Source organism: Antechinus flavipes, chromosome 4 (genome assembly GCF_016432865.1).
Source record: "Antechinus flavipes isolate AdamAnt ecotype Samford, QLD, Australia chromosome 4, AdamAnt_v2, whole genome shotgun sequence".
NCBI classification, from domain to species: domain Eukaryota; kingdom Metazoa; phylum Chordata; class Mammalia; order Dasyuromorphia; family Dasyuridae; genus Antechinus; species Antechinus flavipes.
In genome coordinates this window covers 292602995-292625024 of record NC_067401.1, presented here as the reverse complement: position 1 = coordinate 292625024, position 22030 = coordinate 292602995, and positions in this window count along the sequence as shown.

The window sequence follows — 22030 nt, the reverse complement described above, 5'->3', positions numbered from 1 at the left end:
ATCTTCAATCTTTATTCTTTTTGAGGTGAAGGAGGGTTGCCATAGCAATATGGGCAGCTGTGACAGGAAGCCAGCCAGCAGAGGTGAAGGGGGGTCGTGATAGCAATGCAAGCAGCTGTGTCAAGAAACCAGCCAGCCGTCTCTCTTTCCACTTCCCTTTCTACTCCCCTGCCTCCACCCACCAAAATCGTCATTTCCTATACAACACATCAGGACTTGCACAAAGTGGGCGAGGGCCATTCTTTCTCCAAGTATATATATTAATAGACTATGGTCCAATTACTATTTTGCCTCATGTGCTTGGGACCTCAGTGCATCAACTCGAGCCTCAGCCCATTACAGGCAGGTAACGATTTAATATTATTCTTTGGAGTAAGAAGATGAATCCTGATTATTCCCTATTCCCATATAAGTTTCTATGGTTGAGTTCTTTCTTCTTTGCCGATTCATTTATTTATTTTTAATGATATATATGGTGGGGGCGGAGGGATGGTGCCTCCAGCTTCATTTCACTTCTCCCTACTGATCTGGAACCTCAAGCCAAAAGCTTCACCCTTCTGCAAGTGTCTATAACCAGCAGCATCCCTGCCTTACTGCTTCTGCATTTATTAGGTGTGCTGGCTCCTTCTCTGCCAGGGCTATATGTGTATGCAGAAGAGATGAAAATCTGAATGACAAAAAGAAAAGTGTATTAGAGATTTTACTATTCTGGATAGCAGTCAGTAAGTGACAAATTATGTGAGAAAATCCAAGTCACCTATAACTCCACAATGGGATTTTTACCTTAATGAGGTCAATGGTCGAAAGACTATAAACCCACAAATATTTATATATATATATATATACATATAGGTTTTTTGTTGTTCAGTTGTATCTGACTCTTTGTGAAAGCATTTGGGGTTTTCTTGGCAAAGATTCTGAAGTGTTTTGCCATTTCAGAGTAAAGTGACTTGAGCAGGTATACACAGCCACTCTGAGGCTGGATTTGAGGCTCTTGACTTCAGGTCCTGTGCTCTATCCACTGTACCATCTATCTGCCCATCTATCTGTAGATACGTGTGTGACTGTGTATATTCACATTTACATATATATACATATAATTTTTACATATATATTGACAGTCATAGTAATATTTTTATGGTATTAAAGAACTGAAACAAAGTGAATGAATGAATAAGTTATGGAATATAAATGTAGTGAAATATTTTTGCCCTATTTAAAAAATGTTGAGCTATGAGGAAGTCATAGACAGGGAAAATTTGTATATGTTAAGGCAGAGTGAAGTTTGCAGAACCAATTTGCTAATATGCCTAATGAGTATAATAATGTAAATAGATAGATAATATAAATAAAATTGAACTAATTGTAGTGAAAAACTTTGGTCCCACTTGGATAGTGAAACATATCTGGCTTAATAATTCTCTTTGGTTTAGGGATGTGTGTGTGTGTTTGGGAGTTGGGTGGGATAATGGGAGCAATGATGACAGACTTCTATATGTACAATTAACAATGCATATACATTGTTGCTTTTACTTCAAATAGTATCTCTGCTATAAGAGAAGATTTCATATTTTGGTTGTGTAGTAATGTTATATCTGAGTAAGTAAATGTGATGTGAAAACAAAAGTATAAATATAAAACTTATTTGAATTTGTTATGTCTTGATGGAAAAAGATAGAATGAACTTTTTGAGGATCCTAAGGCATCACTGTGGAAGATTCACTTTGATTTTTTCCCCCCTTAATACTAAGTAGAAAGATAATTTTTGATTACTAGATTTATGACTAGGTGAAATAACAATAACTGCACACAACTGGTGTTATGTTTCAGGGAAATGGTGCTCTGGGGACATCTTGGTTGCATCTTGGTCTGTGAGCTCAGCTGCCAAACAGAATCCCTGAAGCTTGAGTCCAGAGTCAGGCAACCTTTGTTTTTTTCATTGACCTCAGGTTAGCTAGAGAAAAATCCTCCTTCCACAATTAGGTTCAAGTTACCAAGAGAAGATTCCAAGTCTTTCCTAACAACCCTGAGAGCCCTGCTCTCCTTTATGGCTATGGGGTGGGGTTACCAGGCTGACTGTGACCTCATAGTAACAATTAATGTCAAGGAAGGGGACCAATTCATTAGAGAGTAATCCAACCCCTAGGGCTATGAATCCCCAGTGGTTTCCCCAGGAAATTGAATTTTTATGGGTTATAGCAGGAAATACCCAAGATTGGACACATGTCTCAAGTAGAAATTTCAATCCATCTGCAGAAAACTGCACATTTGTAGGCAGCTCTGTCCACTAAACACAGGGAATGTTTCAGTACATTCAAAACCAGTAAAGTTACCAACAGACTTTGAAAGAGAGCCATTGATAATAGAAAAATCAGTTTACCTATGACCTTGCAGTCAGAATAATATAAAAGAGTATGCCATTAGCAGGTACTTGTGGGACATTCAGCCTTAAAAGAAATTTGTTCTTGATAATTTTGGAAAGCAGAGAAAGGAACCAGAATTCAACAAGTGTAGGTCCTTCTATAGGCCTGTTGACCATCTAGGAGTTTACAGTCTCCCTAAGGAGATAAAACATATCCAGAAAAAAGTTAAATATCTGGGCAAAAACTTATCTGATTAAATGTCTCCAAATGGTTAATAAAAATAGTAATTGTTTTAGGAGTTCAGAGAAAAAATTATGTGTAGGCTAGAGGGATTGTGGAAAATTGGTTGGAGGAGATGGGGTCTTGAACTTGTCCCTGAATGAAGGGAGAAGAAGAGAGCCAATACAGACCAATTAAGTTTTACAGAGAGTTATTTACTGAGAAGATATTGCAAGAATAGAAGTAGAAACCATTTCCTCAGAATTGTAGATATATTCTCCCTTATACCACCTTGGTCCCAGAGGAAAGTGGGCTCAACTTTAACACAGTGGCCACAAAACATTCTCTCCCACCAAATTCACTTCCATATTTGATATAGCCAAGAACAGAGTTGCACCCTTGTTTATAGAACTTGGTTGACTGCACTCAACCTACTGGTAGATTGTGTCCCAGTCATTACTTGGGTTTGTACTTTGTACTAGAAGACCAGGCATGGCTATTCAAAAATTCTGGCAAGTTTGTAGACTTCTGATCTGATCTTTTAAAGATCACAAAGTTGTAGCACAAAGATGAATTCCATCTCTAGTTCTTTTCATATAGAGTTCATCTCTAGTCGTCCTGATCTATCTCTTGCCCAAATGGCTCTAAAGGAGAGAGTTAGACTGATAACTTTGCACAGCCTTCCCTCACTTAAATCCAATTCACTTGCATGTCTGGCAACACCTCCCTGATGTCATTCATGGTCCTTTTCTGAGAAAAAGGGACGGACAATAACAATAAACATTACTGGGCCTGTATCCCAAAGAGATCATAAAAAAGGTGAAAAGATCCACATGTAGAAAAATATTTTAGCAGCTCTTTTTGTGATAGCAAAAAATTGGAAATTAATTAAGGATAGGTCCATCACTTGGGGAATGACTGAGCTAGTTGTGGTTTATATGAATGTGATGAGCAGGCAGATTTCAGAAAAATTTGGAAAGACATAAACTGATGCTAAGTGAGCAGAATCAAAACATTATAGACAGTAACAGCAAGACTGAGTGATGATCAACTATGACTGACTTAGGTTTTCTCAGAAATATAATGATCCTCAAGGCAAGTCCAAAAAACTCATAATGGACAATATTATCCATTTCTAGAGAAAGACCTTGAGAGACTGAATGCAGATCCAAGCATAATGTTTTCACTTTTTAATTTTTTTCTTTTTACTTTTCTCTTTTGTTCTGTTTCTTCATTTATAACATAATTAATATAATTAATAATTAATTACAACATGATAACATACCTATTTATGAGATTAGGGAAATTAAGGCAGGGAACAAGGGAATTTATTGGACCTATTGTCATAAAATAAAGAACTGTCAGAGCTCTGTTTTAATCTGGGTATTTGGTTTCTAGGTCTGTCAGTCAACAAGCATTTATTAAATATCTACTCTGCCCCAATGTACTGTGATAAGCATTGGATGAACAAAGAAAGGCAAAAATAGTCCCACCCTTCAAAGAACTTACAGTCTAATGGAGTAGATAACATGTAAACAGCAATATGTAAACAAGAGATAGCTATATATATATATATATATATATGATATATAAATGAGATAGATGATATATAGAAATATAAGATGAGATATATAAATGAGAGAGATGAGGTAGATGATGGATAGATGAGATAGGTAGAAGATGGATAGATAGATAGGTTAATGATGGATAGATAGATGAGATAGGTAGAAGATGGATAGATAGGTTAATGATGGAAAGATAGATGAGATAGATGATGGATAGATACATGGTAGATGGATGATGGCTAGATAGATGAGGCCTTAGGCACTTGCTGTGCAATCATGGGCAAGTCACATAATCTTGCTTGCTTCTATTGTTCACCTGCAAAATGAGCTGGAGAAAGAAATGGGCTTTGCCAAGAAAACCCCTAATAGTATCACAAAGAGCCTCAAACAAGTATGATAACTGTGTTAATAAAAAAAAAAAACTTTTTTTTGATTCGATTTTGGTCTTTGAAAAGCTTCTCAAAATGTAAGTTTTCAGGGGTATAGAGTATTTTATGCTTTATTGGATATCATAAGTCAACAAGCATTTTTAAAACTCTTACTGGAGATAAAAAGAAAAGCAAAAAAGTCTCAAAGACTCACATTCTAATGGGGGCGATAGTATGCAAACAATGATGTACAAACAAGATATACATATATGCAAGGTAAATTGGAGATAATCTCAGAGGGAAGGACCTAATGGTAAGGGGATCTGTGAAATACTTCTTATGGAACATGAGATTCTGCCTGAGATTTTAAGGAAGTCAAGAATACTTGGGGACAAGAATATTCCAAGCATAGAAGACAGCCAAGGAAAAGTCTAAAGTTGGGAGATAGAATATTTTGTGTCTAGACCTTTTACCATTTTATGACACTGAATTCTGTGAATAGCAGGAAGATACTGAATGCTTTTGTTCAGGAAAGTGACTTAAGAAAAATGTCATTATGACATTTTCACTCGCTTAGAAACATCAATTCAATTTAACAAATTTGTATGTGATTTGTATAATAGGAGGAAACTTTGCCCCTTATTGGCTCCGGTTAGATCATGCTCCATGGAGCATGACTGGAGTTAGGTCTGTTTTGTCAAGACATTTGTCCTGACCCTTTCCAGTGGACCAAGGGTATTTGGTTCCTAACTGGAGTTTTTCACTTTGAGATGACACAGTAGTCTATCCCATCCCTACTTCCACTTTCCGTTTTCTTCTCCATTGATGCAGGACAGCGCTGTGTACAAACTACAGAGAGATTTGACCACTGAGTCAGAATGAACCATCTACATCTACAAAGTAGATCTCCATAGGAATATGCTCTCCCTGAAGACCTCTCTCTCTTCCTGTTAGGTGTCAGTACTATGTCCAGATTTTTCATTAAGAATAGAACACTGCGAGCTTCTTTCTTCCTCCACCACAAATAATCAATTACTTGCACATGGCTGCTAGCATATGTTCTAGCCTTAGGGAATCTGAGCCTGGATGTCAGATCTCTATCTGTTTCTTCTAGTTTGTTTTCTTTCTTGAGAATAGGTGGCAATGTTCATCTTGAGATAGATATTTCTAATCTTGGAAGCAACCTTGGAAGCCCCTGCATTCCTCAGCTGGTACAGACTTATCTATGAGAAGAGACCCTTATTTACAATAGAACTTCTTGGAAGAAAAGATGACAAACAACAGGAGGGAGAGTCCAATCTTTAGCTTGCCTTGCAAAAGATAAGGTCCTTGAAGGACATAGGAGCGATACTGAAGTGAATGTGTAATGCTTGTTCATCAGTACTGAAAAAAATGCTCCATGTTTACATGTTTTAGGTATCAACCTTCCAGAAAAGTACAATAGTATCATAAATTATTGTTGCATGTTTAAATCTTTGTCAAAATATACTTGTCTTTTGTGATAAGCATTTTTTTGTGTGTAAAGGAATAAATAGTAAACCTACACTCAATTTATATTTCTTATTTGGCATCTTGCTATCCTCCCCTTTTGAGGAGACCCTAGAAATAAGCCAAATAAAAGCTTCAATTAGTTATTTCAAGTCCTCCAGAATAGGAAGAAGGTGTAAAAAAAAACCCAGAAAGTATGAGAAAAAGAATCTTATCCCACTTTTTTGAAGCTAGGTTCCACAAGAACTGACCCTGGTTCTTACCTATGAGTAAACTAGGGCCTGTTAGTGGAAAGAAAAAAGAGAGGGAGAGAAAGAGAAGAGAAACAAAGGCAGAGACAGAGAGAAACAGAAACAGAAACAGAAATAGAGAAAGACAGAGAGATGGAGAGAGAGAGAAAGAGAAACAGAGCTAGAGAGAGGGAGATAGAGACACAAAGAGAGACAGAGAGAAATAGAAAGACAGAGACAGAGAGTGAAGAGCACACACACAGACAGATAGACAAACACATAGAGAGAGACAGAGAGGGAGGCAGATAGAAAGAGGGAGACAAAAAAATACAGAGAGACAGAGACAGAAAGAGAAAGTGAGAAGCAGAGACAGAGACACACATACAGAAACAGGGACACAGACAGAGACAGAAACAGAGAGCACTCAGATCCCTCTTATACTAATAACTGGTTTTATATCCTGCAAGATTGGATGTTGTGAGGAATATAAAGATAAAAAAGACATAATCCTTTCCCTCAAGGAAATTGTACACCAATAAGAGGAAAAGGATAAATTTTGAAAGAACTAGAATATAAGGCAGAATATGAAGGCTGCTTCTAGACAGGTAGAGAAACAAGTTTAGGGGCATGGGGATTGATTCCTGAATGAGCTCATCACAGACTAACATGCCTCATGGTTTTGAATGGTCTTTAGTAGTTCTTTGAACTGGCTGTTTTTAGCTATGCTGCTATGGGCAAGCTTCTTCTGTATTTGTATTTAAAACATCCTTATTTTCACATGCCTTGTAACAAATAGTATGTTTCTGACTGACGACCTTTCTATCTCATTTGTTCTGCCAGAGAAATTTGGATGATAAAGCTAACACTGGATGAGCCAACTATTTTTGGGCCCCCCAAAAGAATGTCAAACAGATACTTAACAATGGATGGATGGCTACATATGTAATGGGGGAATCATCTCTTTGGCAATTCTTGCCCAAAATCATTTGTACATATTTTTAACACTGAGATTAGGACAGCTTTACACAAATATAGCAATACTATTTCATCCAGTCAGTCAACAGACAGTCTATGGACTCCTAGGCTAGAACCAGAGCTTTACCTGTCAAAGGCTTGTTAGTTTATCAATTTAATGAACCTTAGAGATCAGACAACCCCCTCATTTTTCAGGTGAAGAAACTGAGGCTTACAGAGGTTGAATAACTCCTTAATCTATCTCTGGGAATCACATCCTGGGCTACAGGATTGGAGGTGTGGCAGGAAGCTCCATGCCCCTCCTAAGGGGACTCAGCTTTTGTTTGTGTTTGCAGATAGCACTTCCCTTTCCCTTTCCTGTACAGTGGGGCCTTGAAGAACAGAGTATTTACAATATGATATTGGCAGAATCCAAATTCAAGGGACAATTATCTCACTCCTCTTGTTTCTACAGAAAATATCATCAAACCAGATTTTTGCCAGGATAGAAACTATTCCATGGCTATGTCAGTCACCTTTGGAAGTGACAGCGTGGGTTTTTATTATGGGATAAGCTAGCCATCTATGGTTTATGCACACTTCATTTTACACATGTTTCTAAAAAGTCCCTCATAAATCAAATCTCATTTTTCATTCACTGGGGAAGGTGCTATTTATAGACATTCTAAGGTGAATCAATTGGTAATGTGAATAATGACAGCTTTGCTGATATTGCCAAAAAGATACTTAAGGCTGTCATTATTCATTATACCAATGGATTCCCTACAGAACACATAAATAGCAACTTCTTCAGTGAATGGGATAAAAGGGGCAGCAAGATGGTGTAATAGATAAAGTCCTGGGTCTAGAGTTGGGAAATCCTAAGTTCAAATCCAGCTTTGGATATATATCAAATGTATGACCCTGCACAAGCCACTTAACTTCTGTTTGCTTCCGTTTTCTCTTCTGTGATGAGGATAATAATAATAATAACTACCTTGTGGGGTTATTGTTAGCACCAAATGAGATAATAATTATAAAGTGCTTAACACAATGTTGTGTATGTTCTAAAAGCTATAAATGTTAGCCATTATTGTCATCATAATGTTTGGGTTGAGAATTGATTAGAAAGCCCTTTTTGTTCAATTCTTACCTTCCAAAATCTTCCTCAAAGTATGAGTCCCTGGGTATAGAATGTTGTACACTTTGTCAGAATGGTCCTGTCAACTACTATTTATTTTCTTCAATATGTAACTTGAAAAAAACCCCAAACCAAAAAACCCCACGATCTCATCACTGAGCATTCCAGCTAAAAATAATTCTGAAAGTAAATGTTGTTCTTGCATTTGCTAATGTTGGTGCAAAAGAAGCTTATTAATACAATACCAGAGAAACATGGCTAGTTTATAATCTATCTGAAGAGGATCTGGGGGTTTTAATGGACTGCATGTTTAATATGAGTCATCATTGTGAGGTAGCAGCAAAAATCCAACATCATCTAGGATTGAAGTAAGAGAGGAACGGCTTCCAAAATTGTTAGTTCTACTCTTCTGCTCTCTGCTCTAGTTGAAACATTTTATTGTTGTTCAATCATTTAAAAAAAAAATAGATTGTGAATCTATTTGGAGTTTTCTTAACAAAGATACTGGAATGGTTTGCCATTTCCTTCTCCAGACCATTTTAAAGATGAGTAAACTGAGGCAAACAGAGTTAATTTACTTGTCCAGGGTCTTGCAGCTAATAAATATCTGATGTCAGAATTAAACTTAGGAAGGGGACTCTTCCTGACTGTAGGCAGGGCTCTATCCATTAAGTTACCTGAGTGCCCAAATAGCTATTGAAACCTACATGGAAGTTTTGTGTACTATTCTGCTCACCACAGTTTAGGAAGTAAATTGATTACAGGAAAGGGGTATCCAGAAGATAAGGTGAGTAAGAGCCTCAGGCCTGAAACCTAAATATGTCTTTTTCTATGTTCTACCCATCACTCCCATCTCTGCCCTCTAGGCTAAACAGAACAAGTACAATCACTCTTTTAAGTGACAACCTTTACAATACTTGAAAACCTGTAACATTTTCTTCCCCAGGCTAAAATATCCACAGTTCCTTCAATAAAGCCTCATCTGACTTGGGTTCAAAACCTTTTACCATACTGGTTGCCTTCCTCTTGAAACTTTCCAGCTACTATTTTCTTTGTTATAGCTAGTATTTACATAGCACTTTTAAAGTTCTTGAGGGGAAAAAGCATATCAGGAAATGATTGTGGTATAAAGAATAAAGTTCAGTTGTTTTCAGTTGTGTCTAGTTGGTTATTTCTTTCTCTACCTCATTTTTACAGATAAGGAAACTGAAGCAAACAAGGTTAAGTGACTTCCTCAGTGTTAACAGATAGAACTGACCAGTGGAACAGGACTGCTCCTGGAGGTGATAAGTTCAAAGTGCCCTCAATCAACTAATTAATCAGTCAACAAACATTTATGAAATGCCTACTAGGTGTCAAGCACCAAGCTAAGTCACTTCACTCAAGCAAAAGCTGAATCATTAATTGTTGTATGTTTTATGGTAGGGCATTTTTTTTTTTTTTTCAGGTTTCTCCTACCTCTGAAATTTACTGAATCTATAGGAAATGGATGATGGGACTTCCTTACTTCTCCAAATGTATGAGTCTTCCATGCTGCTTCCTCCATCATTTGCTTTCAGAACTATTTTTACCTGGAGTATCCAAAATGATGAAATTATGTTTTTTTTTTTTTTTAAAAAACAAAAAGAAGAAAGTTGAAAGAAAGTAAACAGTAGCTATAAAGCTGTTTGACAGGTTCGAAATTGGAAGATGAAATCATCTGAATGATCCCTCCTCAAGCTTGAAATACCTAGTACTTCTCAAATTAGTCCCAAGTGAGCTTGAAGGAGAGAAGAGTTAAACTTTCATGCTTTTTGAAGCTCTTGGTAAAAATGAAAGTCATTATAGTAAAGCATCAAGGTAGACAGCAGTGACATGTTTGAGATGAATTGGCTACGTTGTGAAGAGCAGATAGTTGGACTTCCTTTAGCTCAGGGGACGTATTTTCATTTTCACTTGGTTTTTTTTTTGGGGGAGGAATCTTCTTGGTTTTTCTTATTTGTTCTTTCTCACTGTAAGGATGTATTCTCCTAAGGTTGGGGCTGCTTGTTTACTTTAGTAAAGGGTAGTTCCAAATACCTATTATTCCTCTTATCTTCTTCTAAGTATCATTTCCATCTGTTTAGTAACCATTCTAAATTTTCCTTCTTATCTTTTTAGTCATCTCCAGGAACTGCTTTTTGCAAATGTTATCCTAAAAGGACTTGGCCCTCCTAGGAAAATAACAGGCCAGCTGCAAAATGATTTAGCTGAGATTATCCCACTCACTTCCCCATCTCTGTGAGGCTGGGCTTGGGGTGGGGTGGGTGGGGGGTTGTTTGGTGAAATTTCAACTTTTTCTGCTTAACTCTGGCCCAGGCTTTACTCACAGGAAACATATTTGTTTTGCCCTTTGCCCTTAGGAAAAGTTACCTAAAAGGTAACTGTCCAGAGAAAAGTTTACAAAAGCCATTTTTACCCATCCCTCTCCCAAATAAGTGCAAATATTTACTGGGGTGTGTGTGTGTGTACTGGGCATTTTGAAGAATCTTCCTCTAGTACTGAAGTTAAATTAACTTTTGTTTTATCTGGTCAGGATAACAGATGGAATTTTGACCTAATGGCCAGGATAACGTAAGGATTAGAAATCCCATTGCTTGGGGACAGCAGAGGCTGGGAAGATGTTTCTAGAGAGTGATCATGTATGGTTTTTGACCATTACGTGACATCTTGGAATCACAGATTTAGAGCTGAAAGAGACCTGTGAGATTAGCCCCATCAGCCTCTTCATTTTACCGATTAAGAAATTGAGCCCCAAGAATGTTGTGACTTACTTCAGGTTACATAAATAGTAAGCATCAGAGGTGAGATTTGAACCCAGGTCCTCTGATTCCAGAGTTATCATTGGGTTCAATAGAGATTAAGAAGTATATGTCTGCAATTGGATAACATTTGTACATACAAATAGAAAAGAAAGAATAATAAGAATGGTGTTTGTGATTAATTTTTATTTTTGCAAAGTTTTTGTGATGACTTTTCCTCTTTATGGAGTAGCAATGGATTGAGCATGAGCCTGAAGTCAGCAACTGCTGAGTTTAAATCTGACCTTAGACACTTACTAGCTGTGTAATCCCGAGGAAGTCACTTAACCTGTTTGCCTCAGTTTCCTCATCTGTAAAAATGAGATAGAGAAGAAAATGGCAAACCATTCCAATACCTTTGCCAATAAAATTCCAAAAGGAGTTATGAAGAGTTGGACACAACTGAAAACAACTGAACTTTATTCTTTAGATCACAATCATTTCTTGATGTGCTTCTTCTCAAGAACATTGCTTAGTGTCACAGTAGATAGAATGCTTAACTGGAAGTCATCAAGATCTGAATACAAATCCTGTTTCAGATATTTAATAATTGTTTGATTCTGGGTAGGTTAATTAGCCTCTCTTTGCTTTAGTTTTCTCATCCACAAAAGGGGGATAACAATAGTCCTTATCTTAGAGTTATTGTGAGAATTAAATAAGATAATACATACGAAGTGTTCTGCACACTTTAAAGTGCTTTGTAAATACTAGCTATCACAAAGAAAAACTGTAAGCAAAAACTGAAAAACACTGCAAATATGTGACAATGTATGAAACATCCTGTATCTTTCTACTCAAGGGGAGTAAGTTTCATCAAGCTTTACTTGGGACCTAATCTGGTTATTGCATTTCATGAGATCATGGATTTAAAGTTGGAATGGACCTATAGAAACCCTCTCTTTATTTTTTTGCAGATAAGGAAGCTAAGGCCCAGAAAAGTTATGTGATTTGCTTAATATCACATAGATATGAAATAGTTCATCCAGAATTTGGACTAAGATCTTGTGACTCCAAATTCAGCATTCTTTCACTATGCTTCACTTCATTTGAGTTCATTTGATTTTAATTTCAGATTTATTGTTGTGTCTGTTGTTCTCTTGGCTCTGTTTTCTTCACTACTCATTTATTTCTTTTGATCTTCCCATTTTCTAGGAGCCAGAAAGAACTGGATTCAAGTTTTGCTTGACTTAGCTTGGATGTATAAACTAGAGAAGTCACTTCATTTCTCAAAGCTCTGGGAAAATCTAAGACAGTAAGGTAAAGAGAAAGTGCTGATCTATTGATAGAGGAGCTTCCTGTTTTGCAAGTTCTCCGTAGTCCAATGAAATCACAGGTTTAGTTCCTCTCCCATCATTTCTTGTATCAATTACTCAGTCAATAAACATTTAACAAGTGTCACTATATGTCAGACACAGTGCTAAGTACTGGGGATACAAAAAGAGGAAAAAGACAGTTCCTGTCCTCAAGGAGCTCACAATTTAATGTAGGAGATAACATTTTAGTGTATATTTATTTACAGTACAGGATAAATAGGAAATAGTTAACAGAGGGAAGGCACTGTAGTTAAGAAGTGTTGGAAAAAATTTTCCTGTTAGAAAATGGGATTTTAGTTGGGACATGAAGGAAGCCAGTAGTAGAGATGAGGAAGAGGGGAGAGCCAGAAAAAATCCTTGGAGCTGGGAGATGGAGTGGCTTGTTGATGGAAAAGAAGAAGTCCTGTGTCACTAGATTGAAGAGCATGTAGTAGAAAGTAAGGTATAAGAAGACTGGAAATATAGGAAAAAGTTGGGTTACAAAGAGATTTGAACATCAAACAGAAGATTTTGAATTTGATTTAGGTGGTAATAGGGAACCACTGGAGTTTTGTGAGTGGGGGATGTGTGACATGGTTGAATCTGAACTTTAGAAAAATTATTTTGTGACTGAATAAGGATTCTCAGTCCTAAAGTGAGAAGTACCAAAACTGAGAAGATAAGCTTCTTCAGAGACTGTTCTGATAGAAGTAAAATTAAATGGATGAAAAATTACTATCAATTGTTAGACTTACTAATGGACCTCTTTGGGGAAGTTCTATAATATTCCCTAATTCTATAATGTTTGAATGTTTTGGATAAATTCACTTAACTTGGCAGTATACTTTTTTTTAGGAATGTACACATATATACTGAAGTTGATACACCATTGCTAGAGCTAATTCAGTGCTTGGGAGACTGAAGGAAAGTGGGGTGAAGAAATGTATTAGATCAACTACCAAACTGAAGGTCCACAGAGCCGTTGTGGTGATCTGTCTCATTGTTATGTGCCTGTGAAACCTGGACAGTGTACCAGCACCATGCCAGGAAACTGAATTGCTTCCATTTAACTTGTCTTAGGAAAATTCTGAAAATCCGCTGGTAGGATAAGATACCAAACACTCTGAGCTGAAGTGCTAAGTAGTCAATCTCTATGGCAGAGAGTATCACACTGATGATCACACCATGTTGTTCAAAAGTCAAATGCATTCTTGCCTAAAAGACTATTTTATGGAGAACTCACATAAGGCAATTAATTGCTTACATAAAGGTCAGAGGAAATAATACAAGGACTTTGGCATCAATTGGGAGACTTGAAAGACACTGGCATAGGATTGCTCAGCATGGTTTGCCTACATCAAAAAAGATGCTGTGCTTTATGAGCAAAGCAGAATTGCAGTAACTCAAAAGAAACATGAGATGCATAAATTTAGAGACATTCAGATATTCATATGGACTATTTGTGGGAGACTTGTGGTAGACCCTTCCAAGTTCACATTGGTCTGATAAGCTAGTTGGATGCATTATATCTTGACCTAACACTTTCACCTTCTTTGAGTATAAAAAATGACAACCAACCAACAATTTTCCAGGTTTTGATGCGAATTAGTACCATGATATCTACACACAACAGTATTTAGAGAAACTAATTTTGCGTAGGGAATACTCCTTCATGAACCCTGTATATTCTCTATGACAGGGACAAATATCTTTGATGAATATATATTTCCCTGTTTTACATGTCTCTTGATATCAATAACCCAGAAGAACATTGACAGAACAGTTATTATGATGAAGCAATTGAAATTTTGTCTCAGGGCACCAAAATTTAGAGGAACCAAAAATTTATTACACACATTCTTTAGCAGCTAGAAATATCCAGTTGCTAACTCAAAGTTTCATCCCTAGTTAGAATAATTAATTAAAAATATCCAGTGCCAGGCATTATTAATACTCATGCATATGAGCCACTGTGGCAACCAGTTCTTCCTTCTGCTTAACTGAAATTGTCTTAATTTTAAGTCTTGCATTTTTCTTCCCATCATGAACTGTAGAGTAAATTTGAAAACACGCTTCATGACTTTTATTCCAGATGGCAAAATTTCTAGTTATAGATTTAACTGTTTAATAGCTATCTCTCTGGTTGCATTTATTAAGAAAACATTCACGATCTGTATATATACATGAGGTGTTATGGGAGCAACTGTCTAGTGGCTGTTGGATATTATGGGAGCCACCCACTAGTGGCTGTTGGGGATCTATTTCTTACCAGCAGTATAGATCCCTTCACGTGAGAGGGTGATAAAGATACAAGATGACTGAGTAGCAGTTGGGTTGTCTGACCTCCCTCCTCTTTCCTCTTCTCTCTTGCCTCCAATTTATTTTATTCCCAATCCACAAGCAACATCTGTGTCAGTAAAGGAAAAAAAAATTCCTTCAACTATGTTTTGATTCACAGCTGTGGGGGCTTTCAGAGGATCCACCTGCACCTTCACACTTAGGCATGGTCCTTAACAATGAGGGAATTCTTGCTAGAGGAGAGAGTGTTTTTTTAGGCTTTGAGGCTACATTTTGCTATACAGTCATTTTGTTGTTGTCTTTTTGGTAATAAAGGAACAGTACACACAGAGCTATTTCAGATTCTTTGCTCCTTTCAATCAATTGTGTGGTTGTGAAAATGTAATTGGCAGAAGAAATACCTTTTTTTTTTTTAAGTAGGCCTGTACCCAAAAAAGATGAAAAAAAAATGGCAAAAGACCCATATTTACATGTATATTTATAGCAGTACTTTTAGTTGCAACAAAACTCTAAAAACTAAAGGGTGGCTCATCAGTTGGGAAATGACTGATTTAATTATGGAATGTGAATGGAATGGAATATTATTATGCCGGGAGTTAAGAAACCTGGGAAAATTTGTAGAAGCTGAAACAATGTGAAGGAAGCAAAACCAGGCTGCTTTATACAACAACATTTTAAAGATAAAGGGCAGATAAATGATTCAGTGAATAGGCCTGACCTCAAGATGACTTGAGTTCAAATATGAGCAACCATGATTCCAAAGATCTGATGATGGCACATGCTTACTCATCTCCTGATAAAGAGATGATGGACCTCACATGCAGAATGAGACAAATATTTTTCAACATGACCAATATGGAACTTTTTTTTTCTTGACTATACATATTTGTTACAAGCTTTTTTTTTTTTTTTTTTTTTCCTTTTGTTAAAGGAGGGGGCAGTGGGAAGGAAAAAAATGTTCAATGGGGAAAAAAGCCAATATGCTCAATTTTGAACTTTTAAAAAGCATTTCCACATATATTATTTCACTTGATCCTCACTACTGTTGGAACTTGGTAAGTGGGTGGGTATTATCATCATCTCCATTTTATAGATAGAGAAATTAATTATAGGAGATTGACTGACATGCTTAAAGGAAATTACCTATTTCCTGGAAACAAAGCTGTCTGACAACCAGAAAGTCCTTTTTCCACTAAATTATAGTTTCCTCATTATTATAGTCATGTATGTAAATTACACTGTATACACTCTTTTCCTAGTACCTGCATTTATATTTTTATTTCCAGTGCTTAGCATAGTGCCTGGCACCTAGGAAGTGCTTAATAAATGCTTATTGACTGACATCCTTTATATAGAATTTTAATATATCTAAATCAGCTAGAGTATGCCAAAATATTCACAATCGACAAACCTGCTGTAACATGTTGATGGAGAAAAAACAGTCAAATGATACCCCAAGTTATCTGCTATGCATATAGAAATGATATTGATAGCTTCTAAACCTTAGATGGAGTTCTTCCTTGTGTAATTAGGGAAAAGAGATACCTCCTTCCAGATATGGTAGATCCAATGTTGATTTTGAGATTATTCCACCTAAAGCCAAATATTTGGATGAAAAACAAGAAGCTCAGTGAACCATCTAGCTGATATGATCACAAATGTTTAAATATTTGGAAACATTCGAATATTAAGCTATATATTTTTACATTTTCAAGTTCTAGTTGAATATCACACGTACAATTGACTTTTGAGTTTAAAAAAAGCTAGAGAACTTCTGTGTGATACATTGTGCCTAATTATCTAGATACTGTTCATAGCTTTGAGTTGAATTCCTTTCCAGTAGATTCCTTATCTCTCTTTGAATTCTGGGTATCTATCCCTTTGGATCCATTGGATAGAAGTGGGTTTGGGACTGAGGATTGTTTTCTCGTTTCCGCTTTAGCTGTTAGCCCTTAGTTGAGTCTGATCTAGTGAAATACTTGCTGGCCACCATAGCAGAGAATACAAGCCCTTTGTTACTATGAATACATTTCTCCTAGTTGCCACTGAAGACTGCTTCTTTTCTGTTCCAACAAAAAAGGAATCACAGAATTTCTAAGTTGGAAGGCAGCTGCTCACTGACCACTTAGTCTTACCCATGTGCAACAAAAAAAATTCCTACACAAACACTTGCATCTAGTGATCATATCTTCTTAAAGTCTTCCAAGGAAAGGAAGCACACTATTTCCAGATACAACCACTTCCACTTTTTTTTAAATCTATATTTTTTTTCCCCAATTGCATGTAAAGATAATTTTCAACACTCATTTTTGTAAGATTTTGAGTTTCAATTTTTTCTCCCTCCTTCCCCAAGACAACAAACAATCTGATAAAGGTGACACATATACCATCATGTTAAATGTATTTCCTCATCTATCATGTTGTGAAAGAAGACTCAAAAAAAAAAAAAAAAGAAAAGAAAAAAACCATAAAAAAGAAAAAAAACCAAAGAAAAAAATTTGAAAAAGTGAAAATAGCACATTTGATCTGTATTCATACTTCATAGTTTTCCTCTGGATATGGATAGCATTTTTCATCACAAGTTTTTTGGAATTGTCTTGGAATACTGTATTTTTGAGAAGAGCTAAGTTTACTACAGTAAATCGTCATATAATCTTGTAGTTACTACTTACAAAATTCTCAGCATCATTTTTTCTAGGTTTTATTGAAATCTGCCTGCTCATCATTTTTTGTAGAACAATTGTACTCATATACCACAACTTGTTCAGTCATTCCCAAATTGATGGGCATCCCCTCAAATCTTTGCCCCCCAAAAGAGCTGCTATAGATATTTTTGTACATGTGTGTACATTTCCCTTTTTATAATCTCTTGGGATACAGAATTAATAATAGTGTTACTGGATCAAAGGGCATGTGGTTTTACAACCCTTTGGGCATAGTTTTAAATTGCTCTCCAGAATGGGTGGATCAGTTCACAATTCCACCAACAGTGCAAAGGTGTCCTGGTTTTCCTACATCATTGAACATTTATCATTTTGTTTTTCTGCTATACTAATCAATTAATTTGCATTTCTCTAATCACTAGTGATCTAAGAATTCTACTTTTTAATGTCCAATTTCTACTCCATAGAATAGATGAATAAGAACCTCCTTCTTTTCAGTAGAAAAATGTATACATGTGTAGGTGTGGGTATGCAATAGTTACAGAGAGGAACATGCATGGCCAGATGAGGTCACAATGTCAGTCAATTTAATTTAATTCTTATTTGCCATGAGGCAGGGCTTCTTTGGTGTGACAGAGATATATTAAAAGGTGTTATATTAAAAAAAAAACTATAATGTTAAAACAAAAAACAATGAAATTTATTTTATTTTTTTAAATAATAAAGCTTATTTTAAAAGATTAAAGCCCAGAGGGTAACATTTAAAAGTACTTCTTTTTGTGCTCCTCTTCTACCAACTTTCTTTCCCCCAGGAAACACAGTCCATCATGTTGTAGCCTTGATTGCTGATATCTCATCTCATCTGTGGATTTTGCTACTCTCAGTCCTTATACCGTTTTAGAAATTCATTTTTGTTTGGCTCAGTTGAGTCCAGCTACATGACATAAATGCAAAGTTTTGTAAGCTGAGGCAATCTTTCAAAGGAGTCATAGGAAATGTGGTTTCAAGGCTTTCTTTTTATACAAGGTAACCTACTGGCCTGGTGCCTGGAGCTCTCAATTGACTTGAAACTCAATTTCTGGATGGCTGGTTAGAAAAATATCAGTGAGAAAAGTAGGCTGATTATCATGTTTATAAGACCAACTGCCACTGGCTTTCAAAGTTGCTTGAAGTTTGAATGAAGGAAAAAGAGAAGGAACTTGTACCCCTTTGCATTGTGGCTTTTCTTGGTATCTTACCAGTATTTGGCCACTTTTCAGGCTTAGTGACTCTGGTGATGACTGGGAAAAAAAACAAAACCAAACAAAACAGTGGTGCTTTGTGTAGGCAAAAAAAAATTTAAAAAAAGAAAAGGAAAGAAATTAAAGACTCTTCTCCCAAGCTAGTCTTTTCTCCATTTATACTTAATGAATAACTTAATTCTTTGCTTCATATAAGGTACATACAAGAAAGGAATAAGTAAACAGGTCTGCAAAGTTAGTTGATATAATTCTTTATGTTTCTACTTTACCTGCAATTATTCATCTAGATATTTGTTTGAGTCCCTACTATGCACTCAGCACTATTGTAAGTTAGAGAAGTGGGAGGGAGAGAATAAAAGAAAGTTAAGGCTTCCAGTTTGTTTTCAAGGATCTTACAGACTAGCCAGAAGGCTAATGGAAGTGAAATAAATAGTTATGAATTGCTAATTTGTGTGATGCTGACTCTGAGTGCTCTTGGACTCCTTTCAGAGAAGGGGGATATTGATGTCTATTTGAGGACATCACAAGGATTGGTATGTATGGAATTCAGTAGTAGAGCCTGAGAAAGCCACTTTCCTACTAATAATCTCTAATATTTCTTTTAACTTTTTTAGGTCTGGTTAGTAGGAGAAAATAGTTAAAATTGAAGTGATAGGGGAGCTCAGATTGTTGAGGGTCTTGAATATCACACTAAAGAGTTGGGACTTTATTCTTTGTGACATAAAGAAACATTATTAGACATTCCTGAGTTGGGAGGCAGGTGACTGAAGCAGAATCATTGACTACTGTGGTAGTACATAAGATAAATTAGAAGTTTAGAATTGCGAAGGGGGCCTAGAAGCAGATAGAGAAGTTAGGACACCATTACTGATGTCTAGTTATAATACAAAAGCTGTAATAAACTATAGTTTGATTTATAGTCTTTTAAAAATTTAAAAATTTTAATTAAATTAAAAAATTTTTAATTTCTAAAAATTTATTTTATTTTTAATTTATGGAATAAAATAAGCATTTCCAAAGCACAATCCAATAAAAAGATTATTGCACATGAAACTGCAAACTTGTTATTCTTTCAAATATACAACAGGATTATCATTTAAGTTTATTTTTTCTTTTTTCCCTCTTTTTTATCTTCCCCCCTCTAAATATTGCCACTAGATAAAAATAAGCATATATGTAAAATTATTCTAGATATACTTCTACTTAACAGTTCTTTCTTTGAATGGAGACACCATATTTTTTATGTTTTTTAGAGTTAATTTGGGTAAATGACTTATTTCCTTAAAATCATTCTTAAAATTGTAGTATATATTTGTGTTTTATCATCTTATAATACATAAAGGCCTGAATTAGAATAATGACAGGGGAAATGAAAAGGAAAAGATGGATTTGAGATCTATTAATAAAAAAGCATTGATGGTATTTAGTGACTAAAATTGGAAGAAGAGGAGGGAATCCTTCTAAGGTAAGACAGAGAGAAAGCAGATATTATTAAAGTGGTGTCCTGGAAAGAGGGTTTCTTTTATTAGTTACCAATGAGCTGGGTGATAAAGAGATGGTGAACAATGGGGGCATGGCTCTAGAATGCCACTCAAAATGTGTATTTTATGTCCTTTAGAATCTTACTAATTCCCTTTCTATCTTCTAGACTAGAAGCACCATGCTTATAATGGTTAGAGTTTGTAATCATAAAGATCTTTGCTCAAATTCTGCCCTGAAAATTGACCATGTGACCTTGAACAATTTAATTTCTCTGTATTTGTTTCCTTATTTGTCAAATGAAGTTATTAAAATAAGTGACCTCTAAGGTTCCATATAACTCTAGATCTGTGATTTAATGACCTCTATATATGCCTCTGGTAATTCCCCAGGATATATCTACTTAGTCATAGCTAGAATATTTAAAAAATTCTAGAGATTATCTAATCTAATATATTCATTTTATTATTGAGAATTCAAGCTTAGAGACCCGAAGGGGCTTTTTCAAGGTCACACAACTAATTAAAGTCAAAAATAAAGCTGGACCTAATCTTCTGACTCCTCCTAGTCCAGTGTTCTTTCCTTTATATATACTCCATCTAGTTAATATCTTGGGGCCCCAAAGAGAGAAGACAATACTAAATTTCCTGGATTGTTAGTGCACAGCAGGGATAATACTAGCTTGGGGCTCTTGTAAAATGAGTCTGGGAGGAGGTAAAGATTGCTTAAAGAGGAGAGGTCAACCTCATAAATTTTGACAAAGAAGCCCCTGTATCAGAGTTAGATTAGATTCAGGTCTAATCAACATCTCACATATTCTATACAGATAAAGGAAAGAAATTGAGTACATTAGGGACAAATTATTTGCAACAACTTTATTAAATAGACAGACTATAATGAGTATAGATAAAAAATACAGAGGAAAAAATCCTTTCAGAAAAGTCATTTCAGGTTAAGTATCACAGAACATGGACTTTCTTTCCGTCTGCTAGTCCTGGATAGTTTTAGCGATAGCCCAACCAGTCAGCGAACTTTTTCTTGATAAGCACTTACTATGTGTTAGGCACTACATTAGACACTGGGGATACAAAAATAAAATTCTACCCACTTGTCTTTGCCTTCAGGGAGCTTACATTCTAAGGGGAAAATGATAAGTTGAAATATAAGTAACTAGAGGGTCAAAATGTATTTGCATAAAACTCTTTTAATTGTTAGAGAGTGATTGCTCGATGCTCAGTGTTTGCATTGAGGGGGAGAGGTGATGAGAGAGAGAGACAGAGAAATAGAGACAGAGGGACCAAAAAAAAAAAAAGAGAGATAGATTGACAGAGAGAGAAAGAGGAAAAGAGAAGGAGGGAGAAGGAAAAAGAAAGAAAGGGAGAGAGACAAAGATCGAAAGAGAGAAGGGGAAGAGAGAGAGAAAGAGAAAGAAAGAAAGAGAGAGAAAGGGAGTCACAGAAAAAGACAGAGACAAAGAGACAGAGAGATTGTACCTCTACATAAAGAAGCAGAGAGAGAGAAGAAGAGAGAGGGAGAGAGAAGGGAAAAAGGAATGCAAGAGAGAAAAAAAGATAGAGAAACAGAGACAGAGATAGAGAAAGTCAAAGAGACAGAGAGAGATAAAGAAAAAGAGAGAGAGAGAGAAAGACACACAGAGAGAAACAGAGAGATAGAGACAGAAAGAGAGAGTCACAGAAAGAGACAGAGACAAAGAGACAGAGACAGGAAAAAATGTGCCTCTACACAAAAAAGCAGAGAGAGAGAGAGAGAGAGGGAGAAGGAGAAAAAGAATGGGAGAGAGGAAAAAAGATAAAGAGACAGAGAAACAGAACTAGACAGAGACAGAAACACAAAGAGATATTCAGGGAGAGACAGAGGACAGAGAGACAGAGAGACAGAGACAGAGAGAG